Raw genomic sequence first — 25,283 nt, forward strand, 5'->3', positions numbered from 1 at the left:
ACAAAATTAATATACCCTTGTGCACAAGTGCGCTCGGGTATAAAAAGTAAAAGTAACAACTCGTACTCATATACCCGTAGCACCGTGCACTATCAGCTAACACGTTTACTCGCATTCCTTAACTTAATTAAATATTAGCTTGGAAGATTTTCACATGGTATTCCTTGTGCACATTTATATTACTTTTTTCGTGTATACAACAATTTTAGAATGAATTTTGCTTCTCAAATTGATAGTCATCTTTTACTCAATGTAATTTTTTTTTTTCATTTGATGCACACTAGTTTTGTTACACCAGATTCGTTCGGTTTGGCAAGACGAATATTTTCACCGTTTAATTATAAAAATTAAAAAAAATCCTAAAATTTTAAAAATTACAAAATAGCTGCAGTAGATATTCTTCATGCTGCCACACTTTTGAAACTTCACAGATATGTTGTATTTGATGCCAATTTTCATTGACTCGTATATGAACATTCTATTTGAAAACTTCCTAAAGTTATTAAAAAACAGTTATGATTTTTTCGAGTGACAATGAACAATTTGGTATTTTCGGTACTGTTTCGCCTAAAAAAACGTTTAAGGCTAAAAATATTTAAATACTTGGTTATAGAGAAGGTAGTGGCACTTAAAAAAAAACAAAAAACAATTCGTGAGGTTTGCTCATATAACGGTAATTTTCCGAAAGACGAAAACTAAGATATTTAAAGTTTATATTTATTTACAATAAGAAAGAAATAAAAGTCTTAAAAACCCACTTATGAGTACATGCCTTTTAAAACACGATATTAAGAATACAATTTAAAATAAGCTAATCTAGTTGTGGTGGCCCCACACATAGATATGTAGGTATGTTTGCTTATCTCGGTAACCGATCTCCCATGCTCGATGTAAATATTTCTTTAAAGCTAGCAAAGCTACGGGTTGACATTTCTTCGGAGTGCTTTTAACTGTTTTTATTGCGTAATACTAAAATTATTATTTTTTTTAACACGTATTGTAAAAAATAAAAATTGAAGACAAGCTTTTATTAGTGGTTAATAAAAAATCGACCCCGCTCGGCCAAATGGTAATATTTTTTTAGTTTTTCATTCCATTTAAGTATTGGGTTATTCCGTTTACAATGCCTTCGTTACCTGTACTTCAGTAGTAACCTCTTGCTGAATGACTACATCTTATTTGTCTGTTAAAAACATTAAACAAAAGAGTAATTTTTAGCAAAAAAAAACCGACTTCCACTCTCATATAAAAAAATATATATATATATGGTAATTCTTCACTCAAAGTTTATTAATTACAAAGTTTATCGATATCAAATTAAAGTACAAGCAAAGTAGTAGCATTTATTTAGAATTAAACAAAATGAAATTGAAAGTTAAAATTCAGGATTATTATACAGATATGTACGTCTTTAAAAGCGAACCGTCTTCTCCGCCGTCTTTGTCTTAACTCACTCGTCGTTCTTCTTACTTCCTCCTTACACCGTCGTTCTTCGCAATTTTGTCTTCGCTCTACCAGTAGTTGCCATCATTCTTCACTTCTTACAGCTGGATTTTAGAGTTAGGGTTTCCACCCCACATTCGGCCATCCTATTACACATTCGCCTCATGGCTTCATGTATTCAGCACATGTCGTCGTGTTTCGTGGACCTTCACTATTGCCCACCTTTATGACGTCATAAGTATCGCTTGGTTTGACTTTAATAACTTGGTACGGACCCAAATACTTCGGTTTTAGTTTAAGTCCCCCACCAAACTGCGTCCTCTTTATCGCCACTAAGTGGTTTTCGTCGTAGATTGTAGCTTTTTTTGTTTTCAGTTTGCGTCTTTAGGATTTGAGATTTTGCATGCTTACGTAGTTCAACTCGGTCTTCGCTAAATGATTCAACGAATTGCTTTTCAATTAATTCTTTAAGCTTGACATCTTCTTTTGTTCTCATTTTGACACCTACGAGCAGTTCAAATGGCGTCATATCAATACTTCTGGAGAATGTTGAATTAAGAACTTGCTGGACTTTCTCAACGTGTTTATACCATTTCGTTGAGTCATCTGTACTAAGTTTAGTTAAAACTGTACTCGCAACGTCGTTTATTCGTTCCACCTGGCCGTTTGCGCGTGGAAGACCAGTGGTTATTTTCCGATGAATGATATTCTCAAGCTCACAATATTGTTTGAAGGCGTCTGATGTAAAAGCAGACCCACGATCGGATATAATCTGATAGGGATTTCCAAAAAGTACGCTTTGACTTCGCAATCTTTTAATAACTTCATCGGCTGACGTAGATTTTGTGGGATATAGCCAACAAAATTTGGTGAACGCGTCTACAACAACCAGTATATGCTTATATTGTTGCACGTCGTTTCCAGTGGACCCACAAAATCAATGTGATACGTATACAAAGGAACATCGTCTTTTCGAATTGGATGTAACTCCCCTTCCTGTCTACCTTGTTTACGATTCGAGATAATACATGTTATACAGCAAGATATGTGTCGTTTTATTTTTTCTTCTAAATTCGGAATGAAGTATTCTTTTGTGATGAGATCTTTAGTCTTCTTCAAAGCAAAATGGCCTCTCTCATGTGCGTTCCTAATTATTTCTCGCTGTAGCGCTCGAGGGACTACCAAGAGTTCAGAATCCTTAACAATTTTGTAAAGCAAATCCCCTTTGAGAATAAAGTCGTTAAATGTGGATTTCTCTTGAACGATATTGATTACCGCCTTTAAGTCTTCATCTTGGTTCTGAGCTATTTTCATTTTTGTGACAATATTATCGTTTTTAATAATGTAGACTGGATGACGGCTGAGTGCATCTACATGCTTCATACGATCTCCCGAACGATGTTCTACTTTGTAGTCATATTCTTGTAAAAACAGTACCCATCTAGCAACTCGTGTACATAAATCTTTCTTCTCGAGAGTTTTAGCAAAAGCGTTACAGTCTGTAACCAGCTTGAAGTGCTTTCCTAAGATATAGACTCGAAATTTTTTCAACGCTGCTATGACAGCCAGTATTTCCAGTTCATAACTGCAAAATTTCCGCTCAGCATCCGACGTTTTTTTACTCATGTAATACACGGGGTGAAGTTGGCCGTCTTCTGGACATTTCTGTAGTAGTATAGCTCCATAACCCTCGATGGAGGCATCTGTATGGATTTCCGTCTCATACTTCTGGTTAAAAATTTTAAGTACGGGTTTTTCAGTCAAAATTTGTTTTACGACATTAAAAGCGTTTATTTGGTTTGGACCAATTTCAAATTTTACGTCTTTCTTCATTAAGTCTGTCAAAGGTTTGGTTATTACAGCAAAATTTTTTATGAATTTACGAAAATAGCTTGCTAAACCCAGAAAACTTTGCTATTGCTTCATGTTCTGTGGCATTTTGTATTTTGAAATTGCCTCAACTTTGCGTTCTGACGGTGACCCTTGTTTATTTTCAATAACATGCCCCAAAAACTCGATTTTCTTTTTCAGAAACTGACATTTTTTCAAATTTAGCTTCAATTGGTAATCAGCACATAAATCAATAACTTCTTGCAAATTGCTTAATGCTTCATTTTCGTCTTTACCGGGAATAATTATGTCATCAACGTATGGCAGTGCTATGCCTTTGCGTGTAAGTTCTCGAAAAACCGCGTTGATGTGGCGTTGAAAAACTGCTGGTGAGTTGGTTAATCTAATAGGAACCTTACAAAACTGGAATTGACCACTGTGGGTCACAAAGGCTGTATATTTTCGGCTAGCTTGAGCCGCGGGAACGTGGAAGAAACCGTTTTCTAAATTGATCCTCGATCAGAGGCAAAGGAAAATAGTCTTTTATTATTACTCTATTGATTCGCCTATAATCGTCTAAAAGTCTAGGCGAACCATCGCGTTTTCTTACAAGGACTATTGGGCTAGAAAATTCTGACTCACTTGGTTCGATAATGCCTTCTTTTAGCCATTCGTCAATTTTACTGTCGACGATACATCTTTCGGTAAACGGCAGCCTACGCGGTCTTGAACATATAGGCGTTTCGTCTGTTACAATAATGTCCATAACAACATTCGTGCACTTTTGCCCATTGGGCTTATAATTATTAATCATTGCACATACTTTGGCTTTTGTATTTAAACTCACTGATTCGTCAATGTTCAGAGTTTTATTGTCGTCTACGACGTTTATTTTTAAAAAAGGAAAGTCTTTACTTGAATTTAACTTTCGAATGAAAACGTTACCCCCTTTTAAACTTATCCAGGCTTCTTTCAATATTTCACGCCCTATAACAACTTCGACGTCTATGCATTTTGATGGAATTACTAAAAAGTTCATTTCAAAATAATCGTCATCAATTCTTACAGTTTCTTTGAAACTACCAATTGGTTTAATTTTATTTTCATTGCGTTTTTCACCAACACCCACTAATTGAATTTGTACCTCGCGCAGTTCAGGCTTATTTAAATGTTTAAATACATTTTGTGTAACCAAATTGAATTTACTTCCAGTGTCTAATAAGGCGATGAATTTCTTTCCGCCTATTTCAATACTTTTGTTCAAGGCATCGTCTTCTGTACTCATATAATTAACATTTGTTTTGGTTTTGCTATCTTTTTTCACACCACATTCATTCGCTATGTGCCCAAATTTGTTACACTTAAAGCATTTGCGTCCTAACGCTTTATTTTCGCAATTGCTTGATAAATGGTCTTTTCCACCACAGTTAAAACAAATAATGTCTCTATTTCTTTTGTTTATTACTGACTTCTTGTCACTCGTCTGGGCCTTAAATTCATTATTCTTTTCACGAATTTTTTCATAGCATTTTAATTTGCTCTTAAAATCTTGCATATTTGTGGCATTGTATAAAATAGATTTATTAACACTCAAATCTCGTATGCCGTCAATGACATATTGCATCAACGCATTGTCGTCAATATTTCCCCTTGATGCCATTTCACGCATCGTAAAAAAATATTCTTGTATACACTCATCACTCTTTATTTTCCTTTCAGACAATTGTTTGTGAAGCGTTGCGCTATTTGTTGTTGTTTTAAACTCGCTAAGCAATGCAGCCTTCAGTTTATTCCACGAAACTATACCCCTCTCGCTAGACACAAACCATTTAGCAATACCTTTGAGTGATTTCTTTGCGAATACAAATTTTTGGAAATCATCCCACCCCATCATTGCCGCAGTCTCTTCGAATTCTGCAATCCACACGTTTACCGGCATTTTTTCGGTGCCATCAAACATACGGATAGAGTCCTCGATATCGCGGAAGTTCATCACGAATTTCGGTAATTGCATTCTGGGTATATTTTTGTTTACACCGTTTTCTTCGTTTTCTACCGACACGAAACACTCGTTGCTCATTTCACTCTGTTGACGCTTTCGCCGTGCGCTACCTTCTCTGTTTTGCATTTTTGTAGCTTTCTTATACTCGTTGGTCGCGTTGGCGCCTGCGTGGCCTGCCGATTCGTTTTCACTAATATTCTCTTCACTTTCAACTTCATCGTCTTCGTTCTCTGTTTCACTATCTCCATCGCGACAACCTTCATTTAAAAAATGTCCATTTTGCAGATTGTGGAAAATATGCAGTATCATATCATGTTCATCGTAATTAATTGTAAGCAAATTACAAATTGAAATTAAATCGCACTCCTTTAGGTTTTGTTTAATATATTCGTACTTCTTTGCATATTTTTCATCGTATTCACTGAAATCAAAACCCGCGAACTCTCTTAATCGTTTTCTGTTGTCTCTGTCGCCTTCTCTCTCAAATACATACTTATGTAAAGCCACAATATTTTTCTTATTGGAAACACGCAAATTTCTTCGAACATTCTCGAAATCAAACAAACGCGACATTGTGAAATGCAAATTTCTTTTATTTAATCACATTAATTCAGTCACAGGATTGTTGCTGCTTGTTTGTCGGTCACACGAATTAAGAAATTAAACCGTTTTTATAAATTACACTACCGCACTACAAGGCATTGGTTGAGCCCCCATATTTATGGTAATTCTTCACTCAAAGTTTATTAATTACAAAGTTTATCGATATCAAATTAAAGTACAAGCAAAGTAGTAGCATTTATTTAGAATTAAACGAAATGAAATTGAAAGTTAAAATTCAGGATTATTATACAGATATGTACGTCTTTAAAAGCGAACCGTCTTCTCCGCCGTCTTTGTCTTAACTCACTCGTCGTTCTTCTTACTTCCTCCTTACATCGTCGTTCTTCGCAATTTTGTCTTCGCTCTACCAGTAGTTGCCATCATTCTTCACCTCTTACAGCTGGATATTAGAGTTAGGGTTTCCACCCCACATATATATCCACTGATCGGATCTTAACCAGATTAGTATGGGACCACCTCTGAGATACTGCCTTTCCGATGCAAAAAGAATTATCGAAATCGGTTGACGTGGTCCAAAGTTATGCGGTAACGTACATAAAAAAAAATAAAAAATATATATATATATATTCCGACGAACTGATAACCTCCTCCTTTTTTGGAAGTCGGTTAATAAAAAGAAGCCGTAATTTTTGTCTAAGCAAACTTTTACTTCTTATATAATTACTTTAAACCGGTCACAATTATATTTCCCACCATAAATATTTTTTAAAATGTCTATGAAGATTATATCAGCCTCGTTTTAAATGAAAACAAAAGCGTATAGTATATATTTTACAACACAAAAAAACGTCCACCAAAATTAAGTGTCCTGGCCAAAATTTATCTTTTAGTGCAAAAAGGTAAAATAGAGAGATTTTCAGTGTACCACCGGTCACATTACCTCAAATGATTGTTACAAAGAACTTATTAATCGCTTGGTATTTCTTTAAAGGAATTTTCTACATTATTTATGTATCTACTATGTTAAAAGATATCTTCTGCTGATTTATAAGCCTCGACAGCATAGATATAATTCACACTTGATCACATTCTGGAGTCAAATATCCCAACAGTCACAATAGAATGGCCCTGTTATAGGTTCTAAATATGAAACAATTCGGACCATAAATACGGATTTTCCAAATATCTTGACTCCTGCACCACCTAGCGATTAACTCATCTTTCATATTGCAATGTAATTGGTTTTGATCTCCCTACGTCATCGAAAATTTATTAAAAAGTTGTTGCAAGATTTGCGCTCAACAAACATACTTAAATACATACATGCACACAAACATACAAACATTTAAGAAAGTTAAACCAAAGCGGGTAATGGTTTTATTAGTAAAAACTACAATCATATTTACTTATTTAAAAAAACAAAATAAATGCACATGTTTATGTTCAATGAGTGATTTGAATCTAGAATTCACTGTTCATCGTCCTCCTTAACCTTCATTTTTCAACCAATTAGATTATGTGTTTTTTTTTAAGGAAAGCATATAAAACTTACAAGTTGAGCACCATTTCTTAATTTTTATTTATTTTTATAAAATGTTTAGTACAAAATTTGTTCCACTTTATAAATTATACATAATAAAAACTAGTTGAAAATAATTGTAGGGTACCACCAAAATGAAAAAATCACAAATTTTAAATTTTTTGCTTCAACAGTTTTATTAAGCTTTATACTACGATTTTGTGTTTTAGGAAAATGGAAAAAGCAACAAAGTCTAAGAGGTAGAAGTTATAGTTTCTATTTAAAAGATTACCACATCTCCTCATCAGACTTCTTTCTCTAGAATTCAGCAGGAATCGATCCCGCATCATCGATGTGCAAAGTCAGCAACGCCAACCACTGAGCAATGCACAATCCGTAAACTCTTGTTGCTAATCCATTTCCTTATTCAACATACTACTATAGCCAAGCAGAGTGGACCACACTCCGACTGTCACGAAACGTATCGATTTAGCTGACTCCTCGCGAGGAGTCCCGTACCATTGAGATAATTGAGGGACAAAGAGGGCAACTGGCCGATGAGCGGAGAGTGCTCCTTACTGCTGTAGAAATACCATGCGGAAATGATGGTACATCTCTCCAAGAGTTTTATGCTGGCTATATGAAACGAAAATCAAGCCGAAAGCACTAAGTTCTCTTTCCGCCCAGTGAACGGGCACACGATATTTCCCAAAAGCTTAAACTCCCCACCGGAAGAAATGAATCGGAGTGTTCCGAGGCTTGCTCCAAATAGATCCTTCTACACGCACATCCTTCTTACGGGCGAATGGGAGAATGGAAGTCTCTGGCGTAAAGGTCCAATAAACATCTTCACGAATAGATAGAAGCTAGACGGGAAAGTTAGAGAAGGTTTTTACGATCAGGAAATCTCAATAAATCGTATGTTCCGACTGCCAGATCTCTGAAGTGTCTTTCAGGCAAACGTGGCTGCTATACAAGGGATAGCCGATTGGCTGCGTAGCAATATTTCGCAGACTAGGAGGGACTACTCTGATAGCCAAGTGGCTTGCTTTCGAAACTGGTCGGGGAATGCCAGACCTCTCACTTAAACGCCTCGAAATACTTCCAAGTCATGTTAATTTCGGACACATTGGCATCACTGGAAATAGCAAGGCTGATGAATTGGCCTCCGCCTTGATAGCAAGGACCTGCCTGAAAAACACTGGCAGTGCTTCTTAGTATGAGTAGAACACCGTGCGAAAAAATTAATACACTCGCGAAACGAGAGGCCAAAAGTAGTAAAACTGCGTTTTTAATTTTCTCTCTGTAGACAGAATTTTTTTTGAAACGACTTTAAAATTACAAGGATATAATAAATTCTAAAAAAAAATATTTAACCAATTCAGTGCAATAAAGAATAACATATATGAAACTGTCCTTTTAAAATTGCATTCCTGAATATCCTTGAAACATGTCAATATTTACCTAGAAAAAATTATATGTTAAGTATTAATTTCGTCCTTCTAAATTTATTAGCTTGAAAATATAAAATTACTTGGTAGGGCCATTTCAAAACCTTCTCGTCCTTGTGAACCAAAAACCTTTTTTTTGTTTCTAAAGAATATTTTCTTTCATTTGGTACCATTATTGCTATTTTAGTATATTGAACTGCATTTTATCAATGGATCATATCTTTAAAATTTCAGTTTCCTTAGCCCACACTTTAGTGGGCATATTGATTGTTTCGTGTGTTTTGAATTTCTTTGGTTTTTGTCGTACGGTGTAATGGAGTGTATGACTAAAAGGTACGAAATTTCCACATATTTGCTTTTTTGCAAATATAATTATTCACAAATTTTCAAAATATTTGTCAGATAAATTAAAATCTTAAGAGAGTAAAATTTAGTACAAAATTTAAGTGATTAAAAAAAATTGTTTTTATTTGTGAACGCGTCTAAAGGTTGGTCTTTAAGGCATCTAATTTTTTATCTTTGGAGCTAAGAAAACAATGATTTAGCTCTCATTAATACTGGTGTATAAACCGTGTATTTTCTTCATCTATGTCTTTCTAAAGAATTTCATTTAAATCGCAAATATTTCAAATGCATACTTAAGTAAATGATGAGAACGTCGAGCTGAGTCGTCTGTGCGTCTGTCTGTCTATTTGAACGCAATCTAGTCCCTTAATTTTGAGATACCCGACTCAAATTTGGCAAGCGAGTGTATTTTTACAATGTGTTAATCATTTGTCTGAATCGGAAAAATAGGACCATTATAACCTATAGTCTCCATACAACTAATTGTTTAGATTTTTTTTTTTTTTGTTATAACACCTCCAATTATGCAGCTAAGCCCACGAAGTTTCGCACTATTTGCACTCATAATCAAGATCAAGTTTACAGCGAAAATTACAAGGATTGGGGTACTATAAACTATAAAACTCCTTCATTTGGGCGCCTAGCACCGAAAAATTTCCTGAGCTATTTGCTAAATAATCATGCAAAGCCCGCTGAGAAAATTTTCAAGATCGGTGCTGTATAAGGTTTATATCCTATGCCACTGATTGTTCAGATACAAGTTTTTGCTATATAACTTGTTTATGTAGGCAGTTAAAATGATTAAAATGTGTTACCGGTTTACCTACCGATCATACATAGCAGTAAAAATTATTTACATCGGTGCTTCATAAGGCATATATTCAATACCACTAATTACACTGGTTTACAGCAAAAATGTTAAATGGATGCCACTATCCAATTTCTATGTAGAATTGTTCCGGATTCCGAAAAACGAGTTAATTTCTTTTCTATGTATACGTGGTCGAGATATTTGCAATTTACCGTTATTCAGCTTTAAACAAAACATCCGGGATTTATATAAAAAAATATATTTATTCAAACAAAAAATGGTGGGTAGGCACCATGTGTGGCAAATGGTAATCAACTATTACCACCTCTGCATGATTTCAGATCAGAGCTTCCATAACTTGACTAACAAAAAGTCACTAAATGATAATAAATAACCTTTAAATAAAATATTTTTGCGTCATATCCTAAATATCAACAAACCTTGTAGAAAAAGTTTTTTTTTTGTACTCCTTATTACAGCCTCCTCAAAGCATTCCTCACCTTTCACTCTTCACTGCACTGCATGCAGAGGCCAATTAAGTATGCTCACGAAATATGTATAAACGATTTAAATATTCAATACACCTAGTATTTACAGGCACTGGTTCATGATTTATGCAAAGTCGCTTGCTATTCAACTTAAATGTTCAGCTTCAATGCCTTTCACGGCAACGTTCACTTAAATCTGCTTTGTCTGCACTTTACACTTGGCACTCATTCACTCACTCACTTGGGCGTTGTGCTTAGCGCTTTGTACTTGAAAGCGTCTACAGTGATTTATACACTGCCGCATACGTGTCAATTACTACGTTTATACGCATGCATAAGTCGCTTTAATTCATTTCACCGCCATTCAAAACATATGTATAAACTGAATTTCAATTCGCTTTGAAAGAGCGAAGTGTTTTGGCTCACACTCCATTTCAAATCGGTAGTTTAATTCTCCAGACAGTTAGAAAGAGTGTATAAACACCGCTCCCACTCAAAGCGAATTGGAGATCTGCTGTTCCGCTCAAATTCCAAATAACCGCATCAGTATTTAAAGCCTGATTAATAATAATCGTTCTTTTTCTTTGGCACGATTTTATAATGCCGAATAAAACTAGATTTTTATCATTTTCCACTATGTTAACTTATAAAATGTCAAATGAAAACAGCTACTTTTGTTTGCTTTTGAAGACGGTTACTTTGATGCCGATATAAAGCCGTAAGTATAAACACTAGAGCGAAATGTGTACGGTGTCAATGCGCTTTCAATTAAGTCGATTATTCCGTGCGTATAAACGTAGTAAATGTTCGAAGGATACCCGGATACACCTAGGTACGTACACACAGACACTCAACTAGTTACATGCATGCGTCCGTGTCAGAGAACAGCTTTGAGTATGATCGAGCCTTTTTGATCACACTCACTAAAAATCAAGCACAAGCGAACGCCACACTCGGCTACTATGTGTTCGATCGAGATGCATACCCGACAGCTGCTTTGGTTACGAACGAGTCTGTTCGATCACCCTCGCTATAAATTGAGCACAAGCGAACACCACACTCGGACACCCGCAGCTAACCCGAAAATTTGTGTAACAATGAAACGGACACCCGAACATTGCGATAAAATGCAGGACAACAAAGAAATTTACGCTGAAGGTAACTGGCGCCAATATGTTCCCACAAAGCATACGAAAATGTTGTTGCTTTGTGCTTGTGCATACGCAATGAAAAAATTAGAAGCGAAGTAGACAAAAATGTGTTTGCATCTATTTCGTATAGTTTCGCGTGGAAAGCTGTGTGTGTATATATTAGAACACAGCCTAAAACTATGTAGGTACATAAATACTTTTACAAAAAATAAATGTGCTCCGAGTGTATAGGGCTTGGGCATTGCCGATCTACACACATTTATACCTAAATGGATGTAGGCGTCGTGATGCCGCGTTTTGTATGAGCAAAAATATAAGAAATGGTTAAATGTACACTTAAACAAACTACCGAAAAATTCAACCTTCTCTTTACCCTCTACGCACAAAAACTAAGAGCACCGCGATGAGAAGGCAACATTTTTTGTAGAAACAAAAACGTCATAAGCCAATCAAGAAAATTTTGTGCACACTCGGGTTGAAACTCGAACACCCGGGTATATTGAGCTGCAAAGCACCCGAACCCAATCAAGTATGTATGAAAAGCAATCGGGTGTTGTGGCCAACATGTTCGTCTTGAGCTCAGTCGATAACGAACAATACTTCTGCTCGTATACAGAGAACGATGCAAAGCGGGTTTTGTTAGATGATCGAGTATACACGAAAATCATGCACCCGGATGTCTGGTCCGTGTACGCTAGGGCATTTATTATTTGCATGAATGCTTTATAGACGACACACAAACAAGCCCACACTCTTATACATATGCATGTAGATGTGTGTGTTCACTAGGTTGGCGACAGTCACTTTAACTGCAGGCGCGCATAAATAAATGAGAAGTAGTTGCGCAGTGTAAAAACAATAAATAGCTGTCTGGAGTGAGTCAACCAGCGTACGCAACGTCCAAACAACTTTATTGTGCACTAATTTGTTTCTTACTTTATATTAAAGTTTCTTAGGGCCGTTTTCTAATGTAAGCAGTAAAGTTGCCTTTACTAACAGGGCAGATAAATTGTTCCTCACTTTAAAGTGTTTTCGTTTTCTTATCTTACCTGTAAAAATAAATTTGTTATTCCGTAGAGTGAAACTTCACTACATTTCCGAGAGTGAAACTTAACTACATTCGTCATAAAATTCCAAAGGTTGGCAATGCAACATAAGCAAATATAGAGCAAGAGCAACTGTTAGCAAAAACCAAAACCTTTGGTTGAAATATCTAATATAGCTGGCTCATGAACCAAAACCAAACCAAAATTTAAAGTTGGGTACAAATTTTAAAGGTTGCATCGGGTGAGCAACAGTTTATCGATTCGAGAATTTAATGCGCTGATGAGAAAACGAAAACTCGTATATCGGGACGATAAAGTGGCCGGTAAACTAAAGGTTAGATGAGAAAACGGCCCTTAATGGAAATCACTCGAATTGACTTAAAAAGGCTTGGCTTCAATATGAAAAAAATTCCACAAACACACACACAGCAAAATCAGACGTTGTTCATACGACGTGTGGTACCCGCTGTAATACGACCGTTCCGATTGAAACTTGCTCCGCTACTAGCTGGCACAGCAGGGATGCTGCCTGATTTCATAGCGGTAAAGTTGAGATTTTGCCAGATTATTATGAGGCTGCAAATGCGTCAGCGGGCGAGAGAGAGTGTGTGTGTGAGAGAAAGAGAGAGAGAGAGAGCGCGCAAGAAAAATAGTGGGAAATTCATAGCAGCAGCAAGGACAATAAGAAGCAGAGGAGTGGCAGGCAAAAATATACCAAAACATTCTGTCTGCAACATTGTTTACGCCAAAATCAGCTGATTGCTGCTGGTTGAAAAATTTGTGTATATCTATTGCTGTGTGTGTGTGTGTGCCCATTATATATAAAGTTTTTGTTGCTAAATCCGGCGTGCGTTTATTTTATTGCTGTTACAATTGCTGGGCTGCTACTAGCACGTGCGCATCCCAAAGCTTTCGTCCATTGATTTTTAATGCTTTTGTTGTGTGTTTCGCATGACAGTTTGATTTTTTTTTTTGCTTAGCTCACGCAGCGTATACTTTACTTTTTTATGAATTTATGCTGCTTCCCGTCAGCTTCAGCCGTCGATCTGGGGGTTTTGTTGCTGTAAGACAGTATTTTGTTGTTGCAAAACACTCCTGGAATGAGATTGTTTACATGCAGAATTGATTTTAAAAGTAATAATGTTTGTGGTCGAGTGGCAGACGAGTAATATTTAGCAGATCAATAAAGCAGCAAATACTGTCAACATTCAAACAAAGGCGCATAGTGTTGGTTTATGATGGTTTGTGTACCACTAATTATGATTAAAAATCGTGGATTAAAATAAATTTAATTTTAAAAATTAAATTTGAACAGTTGCAGGGTATAATTATCTACACATATACATATATGCACGAGTATCTCCATATATACATATCTTTATACATAAAATGAAGTCGGGTTAGTTACACCATTTAAAACTCAATAACAACTGGATAGAATTTTATTGTCTTTGATTTGTTGAATCAACCTCCGCTCCGAGTAACAGAACAGATATTAAAAAAATGGAAAAAATCATGAAAATGTAAGAAGAAAATTTATTTTCTACTAGTTTGGCCTCACCCGCTTCCCTGTGTGAATGAAATTTCTGCGTGTTATGTTAAGTGCGATTTATTTCTTGGCCAAAACCATAGGAGATACTCCCATTTTTAACCGACTTCAAAAAAAAGAGAAGGTTATTAATTCGTTGGAATGTTTTTTTTGTTTTTTATTTATTTTGCCGCATAACTTTGGACCAGTCAACCGATTTCGATAATTCTTTTTCTATCGAAAAGGTAGTGTCTCACATTGGATCATAAAAAAACTAACGATACTAAATTTTTATATGAGAATTGAAGTCGGTTGTGTTTTTGCTTAAATATTACTTGTTGTATTTAAGCATTTATTTTTTTTTTCAAATCAAACCTTCTTAAACCTCTTGGGTATGTCACCCATATTATGATTACCTAATTCCCTTAATTCGAGCTGAGTTTGGCTCTATAAACAGGTGGAAAGCCTCAGACTTGTATTTTAGAAATGCGGCATTTTCAAAATCCTTTATATTGATACCCATATTCTAATAACGCAGTTAACTTATTAAATAATTTGAATATGACTTTTTAAATAGTTTGAAACCCTCTTCAAACACCTCAAAAATGTTCTAAGTGTTCAAACTAAAGATTTTTTAACAGGCTTTCCTTTGACACGCATATTTTAATACAGCACATAATTTGTGTGTAAAGTTATTAAGTTCCACTTTTAAACAGGTGGTAACCATTTTCAAAAATATTTTCAAACTACACCCTTCCTAAACCTCTATTTTCTGACACTCTTGTTGTTCAAGTTGAATTTAATTTTTTTAAACGGTTGGCAACGCTTCTAAATATCATTAAGAAATAAGGCCTTTTCAAAACCATTTAGCTTTATAGCCATATTCTAATATTTTATTTAACTTAATGCATTATTTGAATTGAATTTATTATTGTAACAGGTGGCAACCCTATTCAAAAACCTCAAAAAATTTTCAGCAAAAGTTTTCTTGACACTCTTTCGTTTTAATATTTCATATAACTTGTGTATAATTAAATTTATTTATACCTTTTATACAGGTGACAACCCTCTGACAAATATGCTTCCTAAATGTATGCTTTAATATTGATGTTGAATTAAAAAAACGTGCTAAGCATTGGTTAAACCCATAACGTACCACTGTTGCGTTTTCGCAACGTCTGAACTAATATTTATTTTTTAATTAGATAAGCTTTAGAAATCTTAAAATAGATTATACCAAATGGCAGTATGGCTTTAAGTTTTACTAATTTGCTACAAAAGCAGGTTTTACTTTCAATTGACCTTTCCTCCTTCCATGTAAAATATAGGGACCCGATTTCGACTAATTGCAATAATGCCGATGACATGGATATTATCGGTAACATAAATGCCTTTTTCAAGTTGGATAAGAAAGCAAAGCGAATGGGTCTGGTGGTAAGCGAGGACAAGGCGAAGTATCTCCTCTCATTAAACAAACAGTCAGCGCATTCGTGGCTTGGCGCCCACGTCACTGTTCACAGTTATAATTTCGAGCAAGTTGAAAATTTCGTTTATTTGTTAACCAGCAACCAATCCAACGCAAAATCACTCTTGTCAACAAATGCTACTTTTGACTCAGCAGGAAATGCAGAAGTTTGTTTTTATGCAAGGAGAAAGCATCGAAAGCCTGTACCCCGTAGTGTGGAACTTTAATCCGAACTAAAACTCCCTGTATGTCCGCTGTACCGTATCCCCCCGGTACCACCGTAAAGTATTTCGTCGGAGGGCGGTTGGGCCTAAGCTCGATCGTACGTTCCTGTTCTGATGCAGTCAGTCACAAGTTGCATCTACTTGGTACTACCCCCAGTTAGGCATCATTTCGGTTTTTTCAACCACCACCACTGTCAATGCGTCAATACGTCCGCCCACACCCCCTTTCAAGAGGTCAAGTCAGTTGTCCAAAAATGGTCACGTACGTAGTTACAGTATCGTGTACATAAAACTTACCTGCCACCGTGCCAGATTATCTCCGGCATGAACTATTACGCTCTTGTCGCTTCAGCTTTGCAATGACGTTTGCCGCGACTATGCGGAATGACTGCGCAATGCAGAAGTAAAATCCTCTATAAGTCACTCGTCGTTCCCGTGCTGGTATATGGCGCAGAAGCATGGACAATGACAACAACCGATAAATCGGCTCTGGGAGTATTTAAGGGATAAATATTATGAGGAAGATCTACAGCCTTTACGCATTGGCGACGGCGAGTACCGCAGAATGGAATGGAATGATGAGCTGTAAGAGCTTTACAACATGGACATAGTGCAGCGAATTTAAATACAGCGGCACTCCTATGTCGGCCGAATAGACAACGACGCTCCAGCTCTGACAGTATTTAACTCAGGACCCGGAAATAAAGGAATTCGGTTCCCAAATGCATTGCACAACCGAAGGCGAATTCTAACAAGGTTGGGTTCAAGGTGAATTTATACAAGGTGTTGTTGTAAGATCAGATGATTTCTTCGCCTTACATGTATTTTGTTTTTGCTTTTACTGATTTGACAGCACACCCATCAAAGCAAAAACAAAATATATGTAAACTTTGGGGCGAATTGAGATTTGACATAAAGCCGGTAATAAAAAATAAATGTGGTTGTTGTTTTTGTGTTCTTGCTACCACCATCTATAAATTCGCCTTGGCACAACCCGTTGCTGGACGAGTTTTTCAAGATGCTAATTTATATAGAGCCGGGATTGAGACTGTAACTTCACACCCAGAATAACGATAATAAAGAGACAATAATTGAAGAGTTTGCTAATAATACTGGATCAACAATTTATTTATTTTTTGTTCACCGAATGATACTATTCAATTCCTGTGTAGAATTGTTCGGTGATTCCGAAAATCAAGTTTATTTTTTTCTTTCTATGGATACGTTTTCGAGATATTTCCAATTTACCGTTATTCAGCTTTGAAAAAAGTGGTTCCAAAAATGAAGCTTTCTATGAAGAAAATCGATCGATAAATAAGAAAGGAATGAGTGATAAGGCAAAAACACGCCTTTTTACAGGGTTCAGTGTAACATCAAACACATTTTGCGCCGGGGAAGGTCAAATGTTTTTGGAAGAAACGAAATCACCATTAATGAAATGCAAATGAACACTATCCAAAATAAAAACATACTTCTTAAAAAAATGGCTGCGAATTAAATACAAATTATTCAAGCTCCGACAGGTGGGTTGACAAACCGCAGACTACTATACGGCGATGCATGAGAATAAAAATCACTGAAAAGTACTGAGTCAATGACAGCAATTAGGGTGAAAATTCTGGGCCTACAGGGATTTTATATACTTGTCAATGCATAATCCTTCCAAGTGCTTTACTCAACATGTTGCCACTTAAGCTGGTGCTTCGTTAAATAGTTTCTAGCCCAAAAACACAACTACGCGGTATATAGTGCTGCTTTACATTTTGTGGATAGTTGACGCAAATTACAAAATTAACGGCAACATCCTTTTTTCACCGCCTGTCCCATAATTAAGATTTGCTCGGAGCAGTATTGTTTGCCAACTTTTTTAGCCTGTAAATTCAAGAGGTTTTTCAAATACAATTTTTCCACCAAAATAATTCTTCAACAACCTCGAATGCAAATCTACGCTCTTTAAAAATACTTCCTGCTCATATGTACATACATAAGTCTTTCCACCATAATATCCTTTCATACTTACTTAACACAATGTTCCTTCCACCCTCATTATCAGTAATTTTGTTATGTTGTGCGCTGCTCATACGCATCATGGAGATGTGTAATTATTAATTCATTTTGTTGTGCTCATTCTTAATTGCTTGTGCATTTTCAATACAAAAATTTCTACATACCAACATTCATACATACAGAGAAGCGAGCACTCACACTGACACTGGCTGTTTCGTATAGTAGGTATTTAATTGTCGCAAGGACATTTGCCGTGTCTGCGCCATGGGTTGGTTTTTGTATTGTTTGTAATACTTCTGTCATCGGCATTAACTCCCTGTACATTGTGCTCATTTTCCGTGAGTTTTTTTCCTTTGTTTTTTTTCTTGTTTTGTGCCAATTTCATTTCCTTACTCTTTATTTTGCTTTCCAACCATTTCTGCCATTTTATGGGTTACGTGCTGGCATCGATTTTTGATTTTTCACTTGAACTCGTATTTATGTTCTAGGTGAAGCCTCCCTCTTTGAGTGGTAACCTCAAAAACTGTGAATAAAGTTGTTTGTGAACATTTCTGTCGCATCGTATTTCACTGTGAGAGAACAACATCTAGAGCAGCATCCAATAAATGTTGCATGAGTCATGTATGTAGATACAAAATAAATAATATAAAAAAAAACTTTTTAATATACAACGCTTTTATAAATGGACTAAAAAGTAGAAAATAATATTTCTCAGTCCCATAGAATTTGTTTTGATAACTTTTGATTTTGAATTTTTAGCAAAAGTCGTTATAACCAATTTATGAGAATGAAAATGAAAAGCGTGGGGCGCATATAATAGACACCTGAATTGATATGAAGGGTAATATATGTTCATATGTATGTGGATATATGAATAACGACCGCTTAAAATCGATCTCAAATTTGTACTTTCGCTGAAGAAATGTTAGGTCTATGTTATGTAGTTTGCCTATTGTCAATTAAATATAATGCTTTGTATTGCATGCGCCCCACGCTTTTCATTTTCAATCTCATAAATTGGTTATAACGACTTTTGCTAAAATTTCAAAATCAAAAGTTATCAAAACAAATTCTATGGGACTGAGAAATATTATATTCTACTTTTTAGTCCATTTATAAAAGCGTTGTATATTAAAAAGTTTTTTTTTTATATTATTTATTTTCTACTTTTTTGTCTTGTCTTTATAAAATTTTGCGATAGATATTAAAATAATTCAACGATATTAATAGAAAGGTGCACACACATGCATTTACATATGTATGTACATTCAAACGAGCACCAATTAATTTTATTTAAAGAAATGGCGTGTCGTCTATTTCCGCTGTAGCGAACGTAGTCATCTACCTCGCCCTATTCACTACAGATGTCGCCCTATGCACTACACTTTTTTATAGGAACTTTGCAAAGCAAAGGTTTTATGGTGTCGGACACACAACATTGAAAGTTCCTGGATCCACAACACTGAAAGTTTCTGGAGCCACAACATTGCAAGTTGATAAAAGCGTTGTAATATATACAAATGTACATACATAAATATTCATCATGCATGCAGTCGGGAATACCGCGCTGAACATGTTCATATACATATCTAGATATGTAGGCATGTACATTAAAGTGACCAAAAAAAAATTAAAATCATGCCAACTATTACAACGTCCTACAAAAGTAAGCTTTTTTTGCACCCAAGCAAAGATCAGTCATTTTCGGAAAGTGTAGAAAAATAACCCCGTATTTTGCCGTTATTCCTAATTTGACCAACCGTACTTCTTTCGGAAGTACAGTACTTCTTTTTGGGCCGTTGTACTTCGTACTTCGAAGTACAGTCAAATGTACTTCTATGCAATGTTTTGACCCAAGGCACATCGAACAGGTAGTATCATTAGAGCAGCTGATGAGCAAATGTCAAATATTTTTCATTTCTTCTCACATAAATTGACAAAATCTTCTTGCATGTGAAACCTTTTCCCATACAAAACAAGCGATTGAAAAGCAACATTTGGAACGTTCACCTAAAGCACAAACGCTGATTACTGGGCTTTGCATATGGTGGATCAATGCTTCGAGAAGCAAAAAAAATTTACTAATAAAGAAAGTCGTACCAATTTTTCTTAATTTTTACTCAAAATCAAAATTTTTATGAAATTTAATATCCAATGGTTTTTCGAGGCGCTGATTACAAACTGAAATCAGTTTTCAAAAATTCTAAATGACAGATGGTTTTAAATATTTTTCAGATTTTTATGAAATTTGATATCCAAATGTTCTTTTATTCGCTGATTACAAAACTAAAACCAGCTTTCAACAATTTCAAGATTATTATGAAATTTGATATCTAAAGTTCCTTTGAGGTGCTGATCACAAAACTGAAATATCAGTTTTCAAAGATTCAAAATGGTGGATTCAATATGGCGAATGGAGTTTTCAAAAAACTGTCAGATTTTTACGAAGTCTGATGTAAAAAGGTTCTTTGAGTCGCTGATCTGAACTGAAATCGGTTTTTGAAAATTCAAAATGGCGGATTCCATTTATTTAGAAAACTAAGTCGATATCAATAAACGGATCAATTGTTTGGCATCGAAATAGGACACTCATTACAATATTTTGCATGCACGAAGCTATTTAGTCCACTTTTTGTTTTGATCCATCAGTTTAAGGCCAAAGCTTGCCATCCCAAATGCAAATGAAAGGGCCTCTATAGAGAATACTCATATCATTCACATCCTGTAAATATAGCCTTGACGAACTTGCGTTCTGGAGCGCTCGAAATATAGAAAAATACATCGACGTTACAATTTTGCGGTTTGCAATTGGTTAGCAACTTAATGTCGAAGATGAAGAAGAAATATTAAATCCTTCCGTGGCTGAGGGTTTACTTGCTCTTTTCTTATATGAACCTTTTTTGAAGTGGAACTTCTTAGGCGGCGGTATCGCAAAAATGGAGAGTGAAATTTTTAAAACTGAAAACGTTACGTGAGTGAGAAGGAAGATATAGGTAGTATAGGGAAGGGGAAAAAATAAATAAAGCGACGCATGACGGGTACGAGTACCTACATATGTATATATGTATGTTTGAATGCACGTATGTATGTATACATATATACCCAACGGGACTGAAAGTGAGCTGCTCCCCAAAGGAGCAAGTACGGAGCAGTACAAAAGCAAAGTAAAAAATAAGTTTTTAAATATCTAACAATGCTCAGAAATAAATATCATTTTGAGTAGTAACATAAAATATTTTCTTTTGAAAAAAAGTTAATTTATGTACATATATGTATGTATGTCTGTATTTTCGTATGTATACCACATAGAAAGGAAAAAAAACATGTTTATAAGTACACTTAATAAAACCATCAAATGGTTTACAAAAACGCCATTATTTCATTAAAAGAAAAATATTATATAAAAATTAAAATTTGCGATGCAATGCTTTAGTTGAAGCGCTCTCCAAGAGCTTCTTTGGGAGCAGCAAAGGAGCGCTTCTTTCTAATGACACACAATGTTAAAATACAATGAAGTATGAAATTAGGAAGGGAGCGCTTGCTGCTGAATATGGAGCGATCCAATAGAACTGATGGAGCGCTTCTGGCCCCGTTGGGTATATATGTATACATATATATGTATGTATGAACGAACTCATTGCGCATTTCAGAAGATAGAAAGCAAGTAAGAATAAATGCCGAACAAAGGAATTGGTCTTCTTTCAACTTAAATAAATGCATTTTGCAAACAAAAGTGCGTGCGTTTCTTAGTGCCTTGGTAATGGCGAATTCGTAAGGATCTATTGATTGCATTATAAACATTTTCATTTATTTGTTAAACATACAATTACTTCCATTACAACCCGTTCCTATGGATGCTAGATGCGCGAATTCATATAAGGTGGTGTTACCGGAATATATGAATTATATGTATATCAGAAAACTAATAAGATGAAATGAAATTATTGTTTGATTTCTAACCAAACCTATGTATGTAACTCAATCGCCTAATGGTTTGCCGAACCGTAAACCTGGTACTCACACCTTTTTTAAGAAGTTTCACTTCTATTATGTGTACGGTGTTACACGCATTTTTTTATTATTAAAAACTTTTTTACAAGAACTGTTACTTGAACGTTCACTTCTCTGACATTCGTTAGCAGATTTGCAGTGCTGAGCCAGCTGTCTTACTCGCAGAGTTGCTAGGAAATTAAAGCCACATTTTTCAGCCATTTGAGCGAACGGCAAACCTTAAATATTGCGCCAAAACTGTGAATATATATTTCTATATTAAAGCCGCATAAAATGCAGGGTGCTTCGCCAATCTTGGGAAAACATATTTTTTTTTCATTCAAGTTTGGACCACCTTAATGTACATGTGTATGCGAGTGTGCGCGGATGTTGTATCGTTTTTACATTAAACAATAAATTGCATTCATACTTGATACTGGCCATAGTAGAGTTCATGTATGTACATATTTTATTGCAAAAGCTTAAATAAAATGGGATTTATTGTCAAACTGTCGGTGTATATAGAACACAGACTGCAAAATTGGAAGAGCAAGGATTGTGTTTTTAAACTAAACATGCAAGAGTGTAATTCGTTGTATATCTACTAAATATTCTTAGACACGAATATAATGTTTATGACATTTTTCGAGGCATTCGAGCAGTTTCTTTAATGTACAGAGTCAGGAACAATCAGCACTAATCGGAATATATTTATAATAAAAGCCTATTACGAAGTAGCAACTACATTGTAAAAAAGTAATAACGAGTTATGGTACTGATATTTCAGGCCCCTTAAAAAGCCAGAGCCCGGGGAATTCACCCCTTTCTCTCCTCGCTCTCGACGGGCCTGGGCTTCCCTAATGAAGCCTAAATGTATCCACACACCTATGCGATTCTGTTGGCGCGAATCTGTTCCAACAAAAATTACGACAATGCCGACCATAGTTTTAAATGAGGAACCACACACTTACACGATTTTGCTGTAGCGATTTATTCGAACATTCACAGTTCTTCTTTATGTCGTGCCGAAATCGCAGACTGCCGCGTTTTGAGAACGAAAAAGGTCAATAGAAGGATTTTACAATATTAAAACAAAATTGGACATACATAGGAAAACAAAACATATTTGATGTAGAGGAGTTAAGAATTTTATTTTTGTTGAAAAATATTTTTTGTTTGTCAATAATTTACTGCAATAAAATCGCACAGATGTGTGCGTATTTACTTGCGTTTTCGAAGCAGTAGCGTCTGTAGCATCAAAAACCGTTGCGGATTCGTTGCGACAGATTCGCATGGGTGTGTGGATGCCTTAAAACGCATTGGTAGCCGAATTTTTTGCTACAAATGTTTCGATCGCTGAAGTTTTTAAATGGATTAATTTTTGTTTGGTCTGGACCGGACATTCACAGAAAATATGTTCAGAAGCCTCATCGTTTTCAGGGTAAAGCCGGCATTCTCAATCTGTGATAATTAATACCTATTCGGTGCATATGAAAGTGCAGCAGATTGTGCACAGTTAACCACCCGAAAAGTTACCTCATGTCATTTCAATTTCTGTTGAAAGGCTACTCGCAGAGCGTGGCCCGTCTATGTCGGACCCCACAAGGCCGAAAAAATGGATGGTCCAGTAAATACTTCCAGCCAATTTAAATCTCTGGGCGTAGAAGTTATTTTTCTAGCGACATGTTCAGTAGATATTGCTGATTGGCACCTCAAGAAACAGATTGCGTAGTCAAATCACAAAAAAACCGCAGTAAAAAAAATTTTAATAACATTTTTACTTTTAAGAATCTTTGTCTTTTATAATGGCGTTTTCCATTAAACGCCTTTCCAGCTTACATCAGTACATTTGCTTTCTGAATACGTAAAATGAAATAAGGCATCAGGATCTTTTTTAGCCGGCGCACGCTTGAATTGTGCCTCTTCGTTTTTTGTGAAATTTGATCGGTTGTGCCTATTTTGTGTTCAGACTTTTCTTGCATAAGAGTACCGTTTCAGATTTTGAGCCCATAGCATGTTACCACTTTTTTAAAGTCATAGGGATTTACAAATCGTTAAATGATATAAAAAAGCTTAGTAAAGTGCCAACGGTGGTCGTCACACGAAATAAAATAAATAGTTTTACTGATTGCAGTTGTTAAACTCACTATTTCAATCAACCTGGAGAGAATTTTACCGATCACTCTATGGTGAACACAATCGTACCGATCACTTCTTCAGAGTATCCAAATCCTATTAATGCAACACACTTATACACTAATTGAAATAGTGGCAACGAAGCCAATATGTTTCCAGGAATCGAATACTTGTTCTCCTTTACTTAGAAGCTCATTTAAAAGTGCATCTCGTTGGTTGTACATACTTAATCATCCCAGCTAGCTAATGTCTGCCTGCTCATTTCAGTTCAACACTTGGTATGTACTTCCTTCCCTTGTAGTTAGCCTGAATACGACTCCAGCGATTGTAATTACTAAATTAAATGAGAGCAAAAGACTGCAATTGCCGCCGGCAACAAGCTATGGCATTATCATAGCTTTCGATTTTGCTTTTGCAATTGTAATTGCTATGACTGCGTCTGCTAATACTGGATGCTGTTCCAAGCATGACATTGGCCATGCCGCCAAAGTCGATGGTCACTATGCTGTGGTGGTGGTGACTTGCTTAACTTATGTATGTGCGCCAACGCCTGCGGCTTACCGACTGCAGAGATGTGTTATTTTGTATGTATGTTTCTAAAATTCATATTTGTATTATGTTCTGGGCAACTAAATATATCTGGGCAACTATATATATTTGTTTATAAATGTACGGCTGCACATACATATGTATATAGGTACATACATATGTACATATATATGTCCATGTATACTCGCGGGATCGCTCTATGCTAGTCACATTTCCGTTTATGTTCACGGAACGGGCCACGGAAATGCTGATTCCATAAGTCGCTTATGTTTTGCACTTCCTTGTGTGTTGCCAGGATACTTGTTGTTCGCAGCGACTACTCGTACCAGCAGCAGCACTTTTGATATACTAAGTAGCACTAGTCAAGAGTGTATATGGAATATTACAAACTTAGGTGATTCGCAAGTTGTCATATTGTCTTATGTTTTTAAAGATTAAATACATAAATGTTTAGACGACTCGAAACTAAAACAAAATATATTTTTAAAGTACAAAAATTTATTCAATGACTTTTCAGCTACCTTTCAAGCCTCAAAGTATATTTTAGTCGTTTAAAAGTTTATGACATGCAACAATAAGACACTTACGGCGCACCATGGCGCCGCTTGAATTTTTCAGTTGGGAAAATCATATGTAATGGCACCGCTAACAATACGGCAGCACTATTCAGCGCCGTCGTAATGTTGGCAGTCTTGATGGAACATACGTTCCACAGGTACTTAAAAACGAGCAAA

The 25,283-nt window shown here is 35.7% G+C and overlaps 1 protein-coding gene and 1 long non-coding RNA gene across 2 annotated transcripts in view; one reads left to right on the top strand and one right to left on the bottom strand.

The window, feature by feature from the left end:
* The window catches only part of LOC118740599, a 34,056-nt gene extending 23,255 nt beyond the window's left edge, over nt 1-10,801 (bottom strand). Inside the window, exon 1 of the long non-coding RNA XR_004993164.1 lies at nt 10,406-10,801. This is a non-coding gene — a long non-coding RNA (uncharacterized LOC118740599). The remainder of the gene's footprint in view (nt 1-10,405) is intronic.
* The window catches only part of LOC118741875, a gene marked incomplete at its 5' end in the record, with an annotated part of 252,561 nt that overhangs the window by 83,480 nt on the left and 143,798 nt on the right, over nt 1-25,283 (top strand). The window lies entirely within an intron of this gene.

Source organism: Rhagoletis pomonella, unplaced genomic scaffold (genome assembly GCF_013731165.1).
Source record: "Rhagoletis pomonella isolate Grant_MI unplaced genomic scaffold, Rhpom_1.0 Rhpom_scaffold_00006, whole genome shotgun sequence".
Classification (NCBI taxonomy): Eukaryota; Metazoa; Arthropoda; class Insecta; order Diptera; family Tephritidae; genus Rhagoletis; species Rhagoletis pomonella.